The sequence below is a fragment of the Sus scrofa genome, chromosome 11, assembly GCF_000003025.6.
Source record: "Sus scrofa isolate TJ Tabasco breed Duroc chromosome 11, Sscrofa11.1, whole genome shotgun sequence".
NCBI lineage: Eukaryota > Metazoa > Chordata > Mammalia > Artiodactyla > Suidae > Sus > Sus scrofa.
The window spans coordinates 55,315,906-55,335,713 of record NC_010453.5 but is presented as its reverse complement, the minus strand read 5'-3'; the positions used below and the strand labels follow the sequence as shown (position 1 = coordinate 55,335,713).

The following is a 19,808-nucleotide window of genomic DNA, read 5'->3' as shown; positions in this document are numbered from 1 at the left end:
AGAAAGGGATACACCTTTAGGTCAAGATTAAATTCTATTGTAAATTTGGATGTTTTGATTTAAAAACATATTAGTTTAATCTTTTGAAAACTTTGGGATAATGGGGCATCAAAATTTATATTTTATAATAAACCTCATATAATTTATTAGTTATTAAATTGTGAAGTAAGTTTCTCTCACACTAGAATGTATTGAAAGTATTTAACAAAGAGAAACAAAGCTGATAAGTCATTTTGCAAGTTCCAAATAAGAAACAGCACTTGCCTAACCAGGAAATATGTATACTATTACTAAAATATATTAATCACTTCACAATTAAGATAACTGATTAAAACCAATTTATAAATTCAAATGATCCTTAGGTTATTGTTCTGTATTTTGCCCTACTTTATAGTTTTCCTGAGTTCTAATTACAAATAAAGCAAATTTTGTCATATTTTGAATTTCTTAGGTAAAATTTCTCCATCAGTAATTTTGTAAAGTTTGGATTAACTTGATTAACTTAACACCGGAGTTGCTTTATTGTAACACAAGATCTCAGAATCTTTATTTCAATGGACTCCAATCAGCCACTTGGGACACACCAAAGTCCATAGAAGTTTATGAAATAAGATTGTGTGAAAATAGATAGCTCTTTTATAGAGGCAGAAGGTTGTATTTGAATAAGTCCTCTGGATTCATAAAAATCAGGTTGAGTAATGGCCTATAAAATCTCAATAGTGGTGAAATCTGTAAGGGCTGTTTGTTTTACATAGTAGTCATATTGAGATTTATCTCTACCTTTTCAATTACTGTTTAATTTTAATAAAGTGTATTGAATGACAAATACTTATTTAGAAACATTTTTCATGTATAATATTCCTTAAACTTTAAAGTGCATATAAATCAACTGTATTAAAAATTCAAATTCCTAAACCACACTGCCAGAGAATCTGATGAGATAATTCTGAGGTGGCACCTGAAAATGTACATTTTAACAAACATTTTTCAAGTCTAAATTGAAATTTATGATATTCAGCTTTCTGGGTTGTCAGATTATAGTGAATGGATTGTACAATTTCATTCACTTGAAAATTTTTACTAGGTAACTTTATTTTTCAAGGGCTGAGTAACTTTCTATTCTGAAACCATTTCTAAAATATCTCAGTAGAAACACAATAATGGAAAGATTAAGAGCCTGGAATCTAGAGCTAGTTTCAACTATGAGTATAGTTCCAACTATGGTTTGATGTTTTACAAGGTTCTTTTTTTCCTGTATATAGTGCTTGACCTGAAATGGATATACAAGTTATTCTAGATCAATGGATTTGTCCTTAGGGTGGTAGGGACTATTTTTATATTTTTTATGTATCTGACTACAAATATTAAATAAAGAATAGAGAGATGAAGAAAACATGATAAATTAAACTAAATGCTGAGTGACTGCAGATAAATGTACCAAAACTGTTAAATTCATTTTGTAAAATAATTCTGGTCACAAAGCAAGTCTCAGTGTAAATTTCAAAATTGCAAACAAAGAGAGTAGATATTCTTATCACAGAGAAATTAATCTTAAATCATATTTTTAAAATGTAACTAGAAATCTCTATACATTCAGAAATTGATATACATACACATACACATCCAAAAACCTCACTAGTACAAGAATCTAAAATTTAAATACTTTGAACATATTTAGTAAAATACAACTTATAAAATGTTTGTATTACAGATGAAGCTGCATTAATAGACATGTTTGTATACATATATACATGTTTGTATATATCTCCATAAATCCATAATAAAAAATTTAAAAGTCTGAATTATTATCAAAGCATCCATCTAAAGAAATCCACAGAAGAAAAGAAAATTAAATGCAATGGAAATATCTAATAAATTTAAAAAAATAAATATTGAAACTCTATGCTATAGACAACATTAACAATTAGTTCTCTCAATAGAGTAATAAAGTTTACATATCCCTTGTAAGACTTATTAAGGAAAAATTAGAGAAGGCATGATTTGTCCAAATTTAAGAATAAAAAGCAAGATCTCTCTATAGATTCTATAGATGTTAAAAAGCTCATATAAAATATTATAGAATATTCCACAAAATGTTAAAGTTTAGATAAAACTGGACAATTTGTAGAAAACCAGAATGAAACACAGTTGGAAAAATTCTAACAAAAATATTAGCAAATTTAATCCAGCAATATATATTACATCCAACTGAATTCATAATTGGTTTAATATTTGAAATTTTAAACAGTTGATTAATCATATAAGTATTTCAGTAAATTCCAAAACAAATCATGAAATTCCCCATATGAATATCTTATCTAGAAAAATTCTTTTAGCAAATTTGTAAAATAATAGACACTTTCTACTGAGTTTGGAAAGAAGACAAACAATGCCAAAACCTTGTTTTCCTTCTGTAAGACTGAAGGTCCTTATAAGTGCCCCCCAAAAAAAAGTAAAAGTAAACTCCACGGTTGTAAAAATTCAGGTAAAAATAACTATTAATCACAGCTGACCTGATTTGTGTAAGTTGAAATTACAAAATAAAGGCAAAATATTAGACTAAGCTTTTAGCAAGCATTTAGCAAGCAAGAAACTGTTAGTAGTTTCTTTATTAATATGGTTGTGTGCATTGTACATACTGGCAGCAAGCAAATAGAGAATAAATGTAAAAAATATATAATTTATGGTACCATTAGAAAAAATCACATATATAGATATTCATTCTCTTAAAATATTTAGTCTTTAACACAGAAAACTATAAAGCATTATTAATAGTTATTAAATATTGATATAAACAGAATATATTATGTTTCTGGAGTTAAAACTTTATACTGAAAAAGTCATTTTTTTTTTCCAGTTGATGTCTAGATGCAATGAAGTCTTTCTCAAAATCATAAATGGTTTGAGGGTTGGTATGGTTGTTGGTATGGAGGCTTACTCTAAAATGTATGTAAAAGTTCTAGGAAGAAAATTAGCCAAGATAATCTTGAAGCAAAGGAGAAAGGGGACTGAGAAAGGGAGGAGGAGGAGAGGAAGGATAGAAAAACCTAGAAGGATTTAAATTACCTTTTTTAAAGTTTTTAATGTAGCAACTGTACTGAATACAAGGCAATGCTGATACAAGAATAAAAATTAAGCCAGTGAAACAGAATATAGTGTTTAAAGATTGATTCACATATACAGGGACAGTGGAATTATGAAGATGGCATATAGAAGGTTGAAGAATGACCTTTTCAATAATGGTGTTACTTCAGTTGCATATCTTTGTGAATCCAAATGAATTCCTAGTGAATTCAAATGAATTCTTATTCCTACTTTACATTTTACACACATATCAGTTCTAGTTATATTGAGGATCATAATACAAAAGTAAAATAATAAAAATTCTAAAAAGTAATGAGTGGCCTTGAGGTAAGAATCTATTTCTTAAGCTGGATATGTGATATACTAATTCTAAAGGAAAGTTTGACAAATTGAACTGCACCAAACTTACCAGTGTCTCTGTTCATAAAGAGTTTCTATTGAATGTTAGAAGTATTTGCAATTTATATAATAAAGGATTTTTTCTAGATTATACAAATAACAGGTAAAACCTGTTCCTAATTTTTAAAACAAAAGAAAATTGTTACAAGTGCATTTCACCGGTAATATCCAAACTGTCAAGAAACATAAAAGTGCTGTTTAATTTCATGTCATAAGAAAAATGCAAATTGTAACCACGATTAGGTACTATTATACACGAATGATTGAAATTAGAAACTGACAATATAATGATGTAGAGAAATGAGAATTCTCTTACACTGATGATCGAAGCATTATATACTATAGTCACTTTGGAAAACTATTTGGCAGGATCTACTAAAACGAAGTACACTCATTTTCTGTAACCCAGGAATTTCATTCCTAAGAAAATATACTACACCAAACAAATGTGGTTGACTATATGTATAAGCATGGGTCCATAGCATTCATGTCATTATTCCTAAAAGCAAATAACTGAAAATTCCCTAAACATTTTCAGCAGTAAAATAGATGAGTAAATGCGTGAAGGCATCATGCAATGGGAAAAATGCCAGCCAATGAAAATGAACTGTGTTTACTTATATAACAATGTAAATCACATACCTCTATACAGTGACATCATGCCAAACCACCCCACTCCCACCATCTACTGACGAGTGCTCAAGTCTAAATTTGGCCAAAGAAAGGGAGGTGGTCTGAGGAAATGGCCCAGGAAGCAGATCCTTGGACTTCCTCAAGGATCTCCATACAAATCAATAGGAAACTAGTCCTCTCTAGTTTAACCTGGCTGCATTTCTATTCCACTCCAGCAGCTCTTAAATACCTATTGATGTCTAAGTATGTGCCCCATCCCCTTCCATCCATAGCCTGATTATGGTATCTGCAGACTCTACTGGAACACTGAGACTCTTGTGTGATGAAAATATACATATTAAGCTAGAGGTATTGTCCCTGTCCTCAGCCCCACTGACCTCACCACCCAGTACACATGACTTTCTAAGTCACTTTACTTCTCTAAATCCAAGTTTTCTTTCTGTAAAATGCAATTGAAAAAGCTATATGTTAGGTGGGTAGGGTACTGTTTATCTGTCACAGACTGGGGCAGGAGAGGGCATGAGGGGCTCCTAAGGTAGCAATTACAGTGAGTTTCTTGGTCTGGATGCTGGTTACATAGACTATTTCACTTATGATTTGTCCATTTTTGGTTCGTACATTATACTTCAAATAAAAACTTTGTGCGGAAGACATACTTGTTTTACCACTCTAAAAATGTATATTGTGATTGTAAATCCTACAAAAATATATTGAGTGAATATGAAAATTACATGCAGGGTATAATCATTTAATTCATTCACGCAAACACTACTTAAATATCTATAAATTTTCAAGCACTATGTTAGGTATCCACACTGTAGACATAATCCCTGTTCTCAGAAATTTTGGAGTATAGCCGAAGTGCAAAAATAAACCAACACAAAGGAACTGCAATGAAAAGACTACTGCAGTAGGGAATAAGGTCCGTGAGTTTACATATATTTCAATGAGATAAAGTCCAAGTAAAATGAATCTAATATTCCTATTTTTCATGCTTGTTGTCTTTTGAAAGGAGGGTAGGGTGTCATGAATGGCAAGGGTCAGTATACGGGCTTCCAAAGTACCAGTGATTTTTCTCTTTATGGACCTGTGTGGTGGTTACATGCATTTCACTTTTTCTTTTGAGTTATCAATGTTTAGTTGTTGTTTTCCATATATACAGTTTAGTATATAAGTTTTCATAGGTGTTCATTTGAGAACCACTCAAAAGAAAATCACAGAAATGTTGAAACAGTGGTTTTTTTCAAAACTGCTTATTTGGGAGGACAAAAAGAGTCAATTCCCTAATCAGTCACACTTCAATGGAAGTTGCTTTTTTATCACAATACATGATCTTATTCTGTGCTTTTACTTTTAATTTTGTGAGGTAAAAACAATTCCCTAGCTAGGAAATTTTTCCAAGAAATGTGTAATGCATTCCAGGTCCCATCTTAAGAGATGAAATTTCAAAAGATACTCTATTTCACAGATGTGACAGGAAAATATATCTATAAATGTTTTCTTTTTTCCCTGTATGGAAATCACTGTCTCTAAGCCAACAACGAGTCCATAAAATTAAGTAATCTAAACATGTGTATATTCTTGTAATATATATTACATATGAAGCAAAATAAAATAGCTTCAGATATCTTTAATTTACAATACCATAAGTTATAGATAGTAAAGAGAAATGGCTGGATTATATTTTCATCATAAGATTGAGAGGATTTGCTGATAGCTTGTATGTGGGAAAAAAAAAGGAAAATACACTACATCTTTGCTTTGAGCAACTGGGTGAATGAAATTGTCATGCTCCGAAACATATCTGATTGCAGCATATATCTACATTTAAGTATATATAGTAAAGAATTTTGATAGCATATTTTAAGTTTGAGAAGACTATTAACATAAAAAAATAATGGAGACTTTGAGTTAGCAAAAAAGAGGTCATAGCAAGAAATGTACCTTTTAGTATATTTGAGGTGACCTGGGTTGAGGGAGGCGGTTGTGTCAAGATGCAGAGGAAGGTCGGACTCTTCCCTCCACCCAACCTAGCTGGGAGGAGGTTGGTATAATATTTATATTCTGTGCATTCTATGACCACAGTAATACTTGTATTTTAGGGTTTTTGTAAAGATTGACTTAAGAAAGCCTAGGTATGTCAAGACTAGATTTAAAACTGGAGGTTCAGATTCTTGACAAACACGAATTAGTCTGTTAACGACGTGACGATATGTTTCAGTACCTCCAAAAGTACCTTCCCACATCTCCCCTCAGCAAAACCACCACTACCACCAAAAAAAAAAACTAAGGAAAGAAAAATAAACAATTAAAACATTTTCTAATTATTAAATTTTCTGAAATGTCACCTCTAAAATTGTAATCACCCAGGACAGCTGGCTAAAGAGTGTTTCCAGAGCAACACTCTGAGGAAATGGAAAGCAGACTTGGTACTTGTGTTAGCAGAGGAAGAAGTAAAGACATAAACATTAGAGCCCATCATGGGAAGACTGTTTTACCTACTAGGATTTAATCACTGGGAACTTTTATAAATGTAAGTTAAAACATGAAAACATTTCTATATTCTTAGTCACCCAAATTGTATGTATAATATGTGGGAAAATACTGTCCAATGTTAGACAAATTATTGTAATGACTATTAACTTAGGCACCTAAAAAACAGAATTCTTTATATTGAAGGTGGAAAGGGTAAGGGGGTGGCAGGTATTTATTAAACTTTGTGTAACGAATATCTTAAAAGTTTAGTAATTGGGTAAAAAATTATCATTTATAAATAAAAAGGTATTTAACATATTTCTAATATGTTTTCACTTAAAAACAATGTCTGTACATTGAATATTATTATTATTATTTTGCTTTAGAAGTCCAGTTACCTTGGGAGTTTATTTAAACTAAGAGGAAAAGGCCATAATGTTTTCATGCAATATATACTTGGTTCTTTAAATAACAATTGTGACAAATAACAGAAGGAATTAAGGAATGCTGCCCTTGTGATCCATACAAAACACCAACATTTTGGGTTGTACACAATTTAAAGCAATGTCTCAAAACACTTTTCGAAATACTATAGTAGCCAATACCTAGAGGCATGCCTTAGGTGGCCATAGGAATGCATTTTAGAAAAGAAAGAGAAGAATCGTACTTGCAACTATGGAATTTCTTCAAAAATCACTGAGCGATAAAAGCAATGTTGAACTTCCATACAGATTTTACGTAATTTCTGTACAGTACTTTGACTTAAATCCAAGAGCAAAAAAGTTAAGACTCTCCTCCTCTATTTTTGGTAAACAACTGCATGGTAAACTTAGATGGCCCTTCCCCCTGGATTTTACCTGGGAGTGGCCTTTTAAATTTTTTATTAAAAAAGGGCAGATTTGGCACTTTTATACTGTTGTCACCAATGTTAGTATTTATTGGGATCTCAGGAAGATTCATGTTCTTTACAACTGATAACAACTGATACAGCATGGGCTGGAGCCCCTGCTAAGCCAGCCTCAGATTTCTCCAGTTTACTTTGTGCATCAATTTGTGTAACAATCTCATTCATGTTGGTCTCCAGTACCACTCCTTGCATTGTCATTTCTGCAAGAATATTGTGAACATTATCTACATGGAAAATTAAATCCAGTTCACAGATATTTTCAAAACACTTATCTAAAGTTTCCACAAATACTTGAATTAGATCTAAAATGCCAAGTTCACTTTCTGAAGAATCGATACAGAAGATGAAATATAATGTTGCATAATGTCTATAAATCAGTTTGTTGTCGGGTCCTCCAATTAATAATCCTCATTCTAGGAAATTACATACCTTCTCATCTCTCTTTGAGACAAAATGGAATGTCTCAGTATTGATTATAATAAACTTCTGCAAATAGATTAAGAAAAAAAGAGAACAATTATGATTCATAGGAAGAGGTTATAATATCAATATTCACAGGAGATGGAAGAAGTTGATCCTAACATTTGTGAATGACTTGGAGGAGAGGATTCAAGATTTCAGTGAAGGAAGTAACCGCAGTTGTAGAAATAGCAAGAGAACCATAAGTGGGAGTAGAGTCTGAAGATGTGACTGAATTGCTGCAATCTCATGATAAAACTTCAGTGAATGAGAAGTTGCTTCTTAGGGATGAACAAAGAAGTTTTTTGAGATGTAACCTACTCCTGGTGAGATACTATAAAGGTGGTTGTCATGACAACAAAGGATTTAGAATAATACATAAACTTAATTGCTAAAGCAGTTGCAAGGTTTGGGAGGACTGACTTGAATTTTGAAACAAGTTCTGTGGCTGAAATGCTATCAAGCAGAATACATGCTACAGAGAAATCATTTATAAAAGGAAGAGTCCATCGATGTGGTAAACTTCATCATTGTCTTATTCCAAGAAATTACATAGTAACTCCAACCTTCAGCAACCACCACCCTGATCAGTCAGAAGCCATTGAGGTAAGACCTTCCACTAGCAAAACGAGTTTGACTCACAGAAGGCTCAGATGATGGTTAGCATTTTTTAGCAATAAAGAATTTTTCAGTTAAGAGTGAAAATATACAAGTCATCAGGGAGACATTCCATTTCTACATTGAATATTATAGAAATTATTCATAATTTTAGTATTTGATTTTAAAAACAATTTATAATGTTTGTCTGTAATAACTGCTTTTACCTTACCCCTTCGTGTTTTACTTTTCTACCATCCAAGAATATTACGACACAATCCACTCATATAACCAGCTGCTGTGCTGTGCAGTGAAATATTTGAAGGATAGCTTCATGCCAGATGGAAAGCACAGGTAACAGTGCCAAACAATGTATAAAAAAAGCATATTTCTACTTTGATATTCTAGTGGAGTCTATTAATATTTTTATGAACTCAGAGTTAGGAAAAAACTCAGTATATGATTTCGGGAACTGGGTTGCTCAGGAAAAAATAAAAGTAAAAACATCAGGAAAGGGAATGTCACACAGCAGAGCAGATTGTAACGTGCAAAATAAGGGAAACACAAGGGCAGAAGCTTGGAATAAAATTTCAATAGAGATAAAAAAAATTGGACAGTGTCCTCCTAAGGCAGGATAGTAAAGTACAAAAGTCCATATATGATAGTGAAAATGCATTGTGATACTCAGAGTAATGAAAATTTAACAACTGATAGTGTGGCTTGATCTCTCATTTGCTAAAATCAGAGGATTTTATACATGTTGGCTTTTTACTTTCGATGTTTCTCATGAGAAAAAGGAAAATACAGGATATAAGAACCCTAATTCTGTAGATAATTCTGACAGCTGCTGAAATGAAAGTGACAAGAACCATTAAACACAGTAGCCATGCTTAGGATAGAGTGTATATTGTGATGTTGTTGGCAAAATGTGGATCTTGGTTGGGAGTCTAAACAGACTTGATAGCAGAAAGCAATTTCTGTAAGTGAAAGTTCAAAAAGTACACAGAGGAAATGGGACATTAGCAGACAGATGATGTTTAGAGAGTAATGCTATATGCAATGGGTACACTTTTGGAAGGGGAACAGGTAATGATTTTCAGAAATGTAGGTTACTCCGTAATAGGTGATCCTTTGTTGTCCAGAGTCAGTCTTCTATTTTCTGGAGAGTCTTAATGGAGAGGGTTTTAGGTACTTGAATTTATATCAGAGGAGATGCTGATGTCTGGTTGCTTTTCAATTTTAAAATCCTTCCAAATCTTCTCAGATACTTTCGTCTTGTTTGGGCAAGTGTTAGAAAGAAAATCCCTTTACCTATTAATTGTTTTTAGTTGAAGTATAGTTGATTTACAATGTTGTGTTAGTTTAAGGGGTATAGCATAGTGTTTTTTATTATATTACAGTATAGATTATTATAAGATATGAATATAATTCCTTGTGATATATAGTACATCATTGTGTATCTAATTTATGTAAACTAGTTTGTATCTGATAACCCATACGTCTAATTGGTCCATCCTCACCCCCTCTCCCTTTTGGTGACCATAAGTTTATTTTCTATGTTCAGAAGTCTGTTTCTGTACATGGATTCATTTGTATTATTTTTTAGATTTCACATGTAAGTTACACTATATAGTAATTGTCTTACTCTGACATATTTCACTAAGCATGTTATTCTCTAGATCCATCCATGCTGCTGCAAATGGTAATATTTCTTTCATTCTTTTTATGGCTGAGTAATATTCCATTGTGTATATGTACCACATCTTCTTAAGCTAATTGTCTGTTAATAGGCATGGGTTTTTTCCCATGTCTTAGCCTTTGTAAATAGTGTTGAAATGAACATTGGGGTGCAGCATGTATCTTTTCAAATTAGAGGTCTGATTTTTTTCCAGATACATACCTAAGATTTGGGATTACTGAATAATATGGTAGCTCAATTTTTAGCTTTTTAAGGCACCTCCATACTGTTTCCCATAGTGCCATTTCATAGTAATTTAATAGTAATGATTACATCTCTTAATAACATCAGTAAAAAACCCCTGTTCACCATTATACTATATACAGCTATATTCTGAGAAGTAATCCAAAATATATAAACTTTGGAGATGTCTGCAAATCTTCCAAATTAGTTTGTAGAAGAAGAATTCAAAATTTATTGTAATAATTCTAGAAGATTTGGATATAACATAAATGATAGAATTACTAAAATATTGACTAAAGTCTTGTGGATTCTATTACAGTAAGCTCTGAGTAGTCTTTTTGATAAATGGTATTGGTAAAACTAGAGATATTTATGCAAATGAATGAAGTAGGACCCTTACCTTACACCATATACAAAACTTACCTGGAAATGGATTAAAGACTTAAATGTAAGACCTAAAACCATGTAACTCTTCCTAGGCTTAAGCAGAACCTCCTTTTGTGATTATCCCTTAAGTCATTCCTGCTGTCATTCATATTTTGGCATCTAGAACATATTTAGTACACCTTATTGAATATGTAGATGAGTAAATAATAAATAGCCTCATATGTAAGCTATTAAATTTTTTTTTTCTGGAGTTTCCATCATGGCTCAGTGGGTTAAGAAACAGATGTAGTTCATTTTTCTGTGAAGATGCAATGGATTGAAGGATTTGGCATTGCTGCAAACTTTGGTGTAGACTGCAGATGTGGCTCAGATCCTGTGTTGTAGGTTGTAGCTGTGGTATAGACTGGCAGCTGCAGCTACAATTCAACCCTTAGTCTGGGAACTTCCATATGCCACAGGTGTGACCATAAAAGGAAAAAAAAAATCTCTTGTCCCTTTCCAAATGGTTTCCCCTTCTCTATTATTCTGTACCTTAAGTAATATTAAGAGAAAAGAAAAACCAAAAAATCCTTGGTCATCCCTTAGGTTTTATTCATAGTTATATCTTAGAGACATTAGAGCTTTAAATTAGGCACATGCTAATGAAACTCACAGGACATGTTTTTAGTACTGAAGAGATGTTAATCTTGATTTAAATCTATCAATCACCAGTTAGATATATTTTCTGTTTGTGTTCATACTAATGCCTCATGGGAACAAAATATGGTAACTAAATGTAACCTGATTTGATTGATTTTGTGGTTCATAAGAATGCTAGTTTATTGAGAAACAGCTAATTGACAAAATGAGGAATACCATACATAACTACTTAGGATTCTCGTTAAAAAGGGGAAGGGAGGATTCTAGAAGTCTCTGTACCTTTGGCTCAATTTTGGTGTGCACCTAAAACTCTAAAAATTATCTATTGAAAATTGTATTTAAGTGGCAGTTTAGACAAATGCTTAAGCTTGTGTTCTATATATTAATCATGACTAGTGGTATAATAGGTTAAAATATTGCTTAATGCAGACTAACTGCTCTAACAAATAATACAGATTTGTAGAATGCCTCAAATAAAATATGCCTTGTTTTTTGTTCATATAAAAGCACTCAACAGGTAGGGTCTTAACATACAGTCATTCAGGAGTTCCTATCTGTGGCACAGCGGGAAAGAATCTGACTGGAACCATGAGATTGTGGGTTTGATCCCTGGCCTCACTGAGTGGGTTAAGGATCTGACGTTGTCATGGGCTGTGGTATAGGCTGCCAGCTGTAGTTCCAATTCAACCCCTAGTCTGGGAACCTCCATGTGTGGTGGGTGCGGCCCCAAAGAGCAAAAAAAAAAAAGAAAGAAAGAAAAGAAAACAATCATTCAGAGATCTAGTTTGATAGTCTCTGCATTTTAATGAGACGCTTCCAAGGTTGTGTGGATGGATGGTTTCTTTGGATCTAGAGATGATCAGTAAATGAGGAGAACATAGGTTACCCTGTGAATCCGGCACTAACCGCCAAAGTCTGAACTGGACAGCAGATAGCAATGTATGCTTTTCACTCCCTGAAGAATCTTTCATGGCCCAGTGCCTATACTCAGCATCAAATCTTTTGCCTCTTCTTGACTAAATCTGAGTCATCATATTGCATAAAAATTAAATGTATATCTAAATATTTCTCTCAGTATTGTGCCATTTGATATATATATAATAAATACACATATATATATAGAACATGTATCTTTATATATGATACACATAATTTTGGCAGAAATTTAAAGCCAAGTAAAATCTTTTGTGATATCCAAAATCAAAACAAAACTATTACACAACCATATTATCAGTTATTTCCTCTATGACTCTGTGAATAATTGTATAAAGATTAAGAATAAAATATTTCAATTAATTATATAATTTATATGCTTTAAATTTTAACTCCCATTCATAACATTGTAACTTCCTAATCATTTCTTTTCTATTCTAAATAATAGAAATCCTAGATTAATATATAATAAATATAAAATATAAAATAAAAATGCAAAAATCAGCTCTCCCAAGTGAGACCTTTGAGAATCAAAACAGACAATAAAATAGAGAGCAGAGAGCAAGGCTGAAACCATGGACTGTTGTACTCTTGATCTGGAAGCAGGTGGGAGTTGCCAGAAGTTCTGTCCTTACAGGGAAACCATGAAAAAACTTATAAAAGACTTCCATTCAAAACTTGAAAATGACTAAAGTCAGGCTCATGGATGGAAACTAGAGGTCAAGTGTGCAGTTCATATTCTCTCCCCAGCTTTAAAAAGAAGGCTTCATAAAGCTCATACTGACCTTTGCCCATAACTAAAGCTTTTATGAAACTATACTCTAGGCAGGTGGGAAAAGAAATTCACAAACCCTTGACCACAGAGTGAGCCAAGCCACCTGCTATGTTGAACAATAGGTTTTCTACATCCCCAAAATAAGCACACAGCATCAGCCCAAATCAAGATTAAAGACCTATTTTTTTTTGGATAGGAGGCCACAAGGGAAGAGCTAACTGAAGAAAAAAAAATGCTGGATGGGATAAAGGTATACAGAGAGAGTAATAAAATTTGATCAAAATATAATTTCTGTGTCCAAAAATACAACACTGGATAGGGATATAAAGATATCTAGCATAAAACAAATAAAAAATGAAGAATATACACATTTCTATATGAATTTCAAATATAAGATTAATCTGAAATAGAATTTAAAGTGAGTGTTTTCAGTTTATTCAAAGAGAGCATAGAGATAGTAATTCTTCCAAAAAGGTAGGAACACACAAAAATATCAGTTGGCTGTCAACAAGAACAATTAAAATGTTCCAAGTGAGAATGAGATACTGACAATTAAGTATCAAGAGAGGAGATAAATGTTAAATAAAAGCCTAATTAAAAACCATGAATGGCTAGATGAAGGAGTTTCTTTAAATGATTAATGGAAATACCTATGAAACACCACAGAAACTTGGTATCTTAGATCCTCAAACTGAGATATATTTCAGGTACTCAGCAAGAAAATAAATTCTAATACAGATACACAAGAGTGAAGTAAGACTTTTCAAGAATAAAAAGAATATGTTAAAACAACCACAGTCAACAATACAGAATATATGCAGAGAATGGCACTTGTCCTGATAGTGCTTTCTTTCATCAAAACTAAATTTCAAAGTATAGTGAAAACAGAATATAAAAGTGATGAATGGAAATAACTATTGGCCAAGAATTCTAAATTTATTATTATTAAGGGAAACATATAGTCTTTGAGACACAGATACTCAATGAAAGAAGTACAAAGGGACATGCCTTCAAAAAAATGCATGTGAAGGAAGGAGTGAGATAATAAAAACCAAGATATTAATAGGAAATAATGATGAATTTAACCAATAATATAAAAGAAAAGATATGACTAAATGGTTTACCCTAGAAAAGCTGAAACTAAATTTTAGACAACTCTAATAAAGAGAAGAGATAATGAAGGTAAAGGTATTTAGTGACAACAATGATAAGGATTTGGTTTTATTTGAAGGATTGAAATTAACGAGCTGGAGATCCTATTGTAGCTCAGCAGCAACAAATACAACTAATATCCATGAGGATGCTGGTTTGATATCTGGTACCTCTCAATGGATTAAATATCCAGTGTCGCCATGAGCTATTGTGTAGGTCACAGCTGTGGCTCAGATCTGGTCTTGCTGTGGCTGTGGTCTCCAGATACTTGATGTACAAAATTTTGAAATATAACAAAACATTTCCTCTTGAATCTTGTAGGCTATTTTATTGTGTAGCCATAGATAACTGAACAAGTGGTATTTTTAAAAGTATATATCAGATTAGACTTTTTTTTTACACATTCAAGAATCAATATTGAAAAATTGATTCATGTAGCCTACTATGTTAAGACACTGAAGCAAGACTTTTTTTTTTCATTTTCAGTTAGCTCTTCCCTTTTTCATTCAACTTGATTAAAAAAAATCAATAAAATTAATCCGTTGAATTGATAGGTAGAACAAATCCATATTTAATCTCACATTTTAGTAAAATGGATTGAATGCAGGCTTTTGTAGAAAAAAAATTGACCCTCAACTTCAGTATTCTTCACAGTTCAAGTTTTTTCAAAGTCGAGGTGTTCAGGAATTCCTTCTCATAGGGATCGCTTAAATCTCATGAAGTAAAAAATAAATTAATAAGCAAATGTAATTCAGATTCTGCTGCTAAAGGGACTAAATTTGTTAAATGCTCTAATCATCGTAAGATAAACAGATGGCTTCTATTCAAGCAAAGCAAAGTAGTAATTATACACATCTGTACAATACCAATAAAATCTAATATATCCAGAAGCTATTGGCTGCCATTTCAGACAACAGTCTCTGAGAATAACATTTGTATAATAATTTAGTCATTTTTCATAACAGCTATAATGACACCCACATAATTTTTATCATGAAAAACACAACGGATGTCTTTGATTCATTCCTTCTAAAAAAAAATCCTATCGACTGTCAATAGGATATCAAGCTTGTTAATCTTAGTATCTCTTTGCCATTTTTCTTCTTTTGTGTGATATTAGATATTTGCTTCTGTTTGTAAAGAAAGCTCATGTTTACTCAGTTATTTGAAGACACTTGTATATCCCTATCATCAGGGGTATGATAAATATTACACCTCCAAAAATCATGCTAAAAATATTGATTGCCAACAGCTGAATACTGCTCTTTGAGTTCTAAACGTTTCTTCTGAATTTTCATACACAGGCAGAAATGCCATCACCTAAAGTAGGGTGTTGCGGTTCCACGTGAAGGAACAGCAGCTCAGCCATCTGGAGAGATACTTTAAAGGTTTTTATTGTCCAATTGGTTTCTCTAGTTCTTTATGGCAGCATGTAGACACCCACATTTTCTGTCTAGAAGTGCAAATGAATGCTTTTATTTCTGGCAGCTCATGTAAAACGCTGCACTCCAGATAGCCAGACTGAAATGCTTCTGGTAACCAAAATAATTTCATTAGCCCAGTTAGAATGGCATGCATAAAATTTAAATTATACACTGTAAAATCAATTCTCATTACTAATCTTAATGAGGCCAATATGTTTTTCTGTACACAAATGGTGAAGAGTTTAGCTTAATTTTAGGATCAAATGAAAATACACATTTCTGAATGCTTGTGGAGACTGCAGTTTATTATAATGAAGATATTACTAACTTACTAATATTTAAAGGGCATGGAAAACAACTGTTAGCAGTCTTCAAAAAATTTAACATTCAATTCGGTTACTTCTGCCTTCCAAATTCTGTTTCATACTGCAGTACATACTGAAATCTGTATTGATCATTGTGATTTAATTGGCACATATTCAAATAAATTTGCATTGTCTAAACAGGAAAGTTAGAGTTTTACCTTCATCGGCAAGGTGAAAAATGGCCTTTATTATTGAGAAAAGTATTACCCACATATGTCACTGTAATTCAACAAGTATTTATTACCATTTATCTTATATAGCATGTTTAAAATTACCCTTGGAAACAATGGTAGGAGGCACAGGTAAGAAAAGAGATAAATTCATTTCTTCCTAACAAATTACGAAGCATTTAAATGTCTCAGATATATGCAAACATCAGCTGAAATAATACAAAAGCTTAATATGTAGATCACAAAGTAAGCATAACAAGAATTCAGAAGATAAAGGAATTAATGAATGACAGAAATGGTTGGATGTTAAATTCGTGGGGAAAATAGGTCCATATTCAGATCATAAAGTTGGATGGGATATGAATGGGATTTGGGTTAGTTACTATGAGTAGGTGATATAGTTGTATGTATTGGCTAGTGAGATAAAGCATATAGTGACTAACTGATGTTTTATGAGTGTAAATAATTAAAATGCTCAAATGAGATTAGGAGTGATGGTGAAATGACAGGGATTGAGACTATATTGACATTTAGGGGAAAAGGAAACTTGGATGAAATATGTAATTGTAAAGTGTATACATGTTTGGCAAAATGACACCTAGAGGACGAAACAGATTGGTGTCTGTCATACAGAGGTTATAGCAGATAAACAGTTTTTTTTCCCCTAGAGTTTATAATGAATATATATAAATATATATATATATATTCTTTACTTTGTTCTTTATAGTGATATTTGTTCTCTAATGATTATATTATAGTTTTACCTAACAAACTATAGAATATTTAGCAAAGTAGATATTCAGAATAGCATTTTGTAATAATGATGCCATTGTTAGGATATGTGCATTGCCCACTGTTCATGATAATAGAGTGTGATAGCTGGGCTCCGAGTGTTTGGTAAATGAGACGGATAAAGATTATGTGAATTATGTAGCCTAGGAATGTAACAGAATAAGTACATCTCTCTTGTCCTTTATTCACTCACCTTCCTTTGGAGAAAGTGAATAATCACAAGTAAATCAAAGATAATGTAAATTGGGGGGAATCTGCTTAATGTTATATATTACATTAAACTTACATGGCAATTGAGAGCATTGATTAAGGCAGATCTGTTCAGGACAGAATAAAAACTTTCATCTGAGCCACACATGACAGATATTAGTAAAGCATATACATAAGGACTAATTTCCCCTTAAATTAGAATTAGGATATGCTTATTCGTGAAAGCACAGACATCTTTGCAGGTTATTTTTCAAATTAGAAATCATAACCATGGCCATCAATTCCTGCATAAAGTAACTAAAAGTCAAAATCAGAAAGGATTATACATTAGTGCACATGATTGCCAGTTTAAAAGCCTTTTTCCCACATGGACTAGATCATCTCACCTTTACCATCAAAACTTGGGTCATTAGGTTGTCCAACACAGATACTAGAGTACCATGTAAAGAACGCTAGACATGTAATTAATCCCTACACAGATAATCCCTTTTGGAACATTCTAACAGGTGATAATCCAAAAGCAAAACCCCTACAGACTCACAATGTAGCATATTTAATTTTGAAAAAGTTTAAATTGTGAGAAAATATTCCTTTAAAGTGATGGCATATTGGATTCCTTAGTGTTACTGCTTTTTGGTCCATAGTAAAACATACAGAGAGATTAACACCTCCAGCACACGTTTACAAAAAGAATGCATAATAGTACTGTGGATAGGTTTTGTTTTAAGAGGATCCTCTCTCTTAGGGAGATGCATCCTGAAATGTACATGGATTAATCAATGTATCTTGAATTTGTTTTGACGTAGTTAAGAACAAGATGACTAGCTGAGGTGAGAGGAAATGAGTTTGGCAGTAAGATCATGGTTACACCTGGGTAATGGATACATGGGGACTCACTGTAGAAACCTGTCTGCTTTTGCAGATTATTTTATAATAAAGAATTAAACAAGCAAAAAAGCCATATCTCTACTTCCCCATCTTAGCTCTATATTTTCCTTAGGCCAAAATATTGGAGGAAATGCAGAATATTCCATATATAAAATAACTTTGGCATGTAGTAATATTTTTGGTTGGATATTATAAGATGCTTTCCTGTTTCATCAAACTTAATCACTCGTACTAGGTGAAAAAAATCCTTTTAAATACTGGCTGAGCTCCCAAAACAAATAAATAAATAAAGGAAATCATCTGCAGAAAGAAGTGGAATGAAAATTACAATGTTAAGTGTGAGCAAATCCTGAGCTACCCTGAGGACATTCACAGATTCTAAAACTGAAAGTCATGGATTTTTATATTCATGTGAGGGCAATAGGAAAGGAATTAAACCTTTTCAAAGGGGAAATAAGAACCAAGACTTCTACAGGGAGCCAGAGTCTTGCAGAACTACACTGCTGGTGAAATCATAGGCTGGGGGGTGGGGGAGGGAGACAAAAAGCCCTATACATAGCCAACATGTTAAATTATTTTTTAAGTTCTAAGTAGGATAAAGTAATTCTGTCCTATGGTAAATTAAGTATGTTCTCATATTATGAATTTTTACTATAAATTTGAATTTATACTACATGCTTCATCCAAAATATTCTAATATGAAATATAAATTTAAAGTAACTCTTAATTGACAGAGCCTAAGAACGTTGTCTTAAACAAATACATATGCTGTCTAGTAAAATTCACCTTAAATCCAGGCACCATAGAAGTCCTAAAGACAATTAAATTCTAGGGTCTTCAGATATAAAAGTTGAGTACTTGATTTTAAAATACTTATATTTAAAAATGTAAAAAAAAATATGATCCAGAAATGAAATAAATATGCATATCCGTAATGGTATAAATGATTGAGTTACTAAATGGAGGAGAATGATAAATCTTTCTTATACTGTCATTTCAAGTAATATATGTATGTACTCCCTTCTACATGAAGTGAGGCTTAATACCAAGCCCCTCTTCCTCCTTGAAGATGAGCTGGATTAATGACATACTTTGAAGTAAAAGAGTAGGGAATGGAAAACAATTAGTAATTTTACAATGGAGAAATCTGGAAAAGACTACCTTAATTAAGTGATTAAGTTTTATACCAATGTCATATGATGTTACTTACACCTGATAGGGTATAATGAGAGGAGCACTTTACTCTTTCCAAAAGTCCATACCTCAGTCTAATCATGAGAAAAACAATGACACACCAGTATGGAGAAACATTCTACAATTATCTAATCAGTACACTTCAAGATTGTTAAAGTCATGAAATACATGGAAAACTTGAGAAACTTCACAGACAGGGGGGAGTGGGGAGAGATGAGAAATACAATGTGGTATTCCAGATTGGATCTTGAAGCATATGGAACATATTAATGGAAAAACTGGTGAGATCCAAAAAGTATACGATACAGTAATGCATGCATTTTCTTAGTTGGTAAATGTGCTACAGTAATGTCAGATGTTAGCAATGACTTGATTGAACAAGGGCTATATGGGAACTTACTCTT

General features: G+C 32.4%; 1 pseudogene; it reads right to left on the bottom strand.

Annotated features, from left to right (window-relative positions):
- On the bottom strand, positions 7,375–9,053 carry LOC100514422 (annotated as a pseudogene).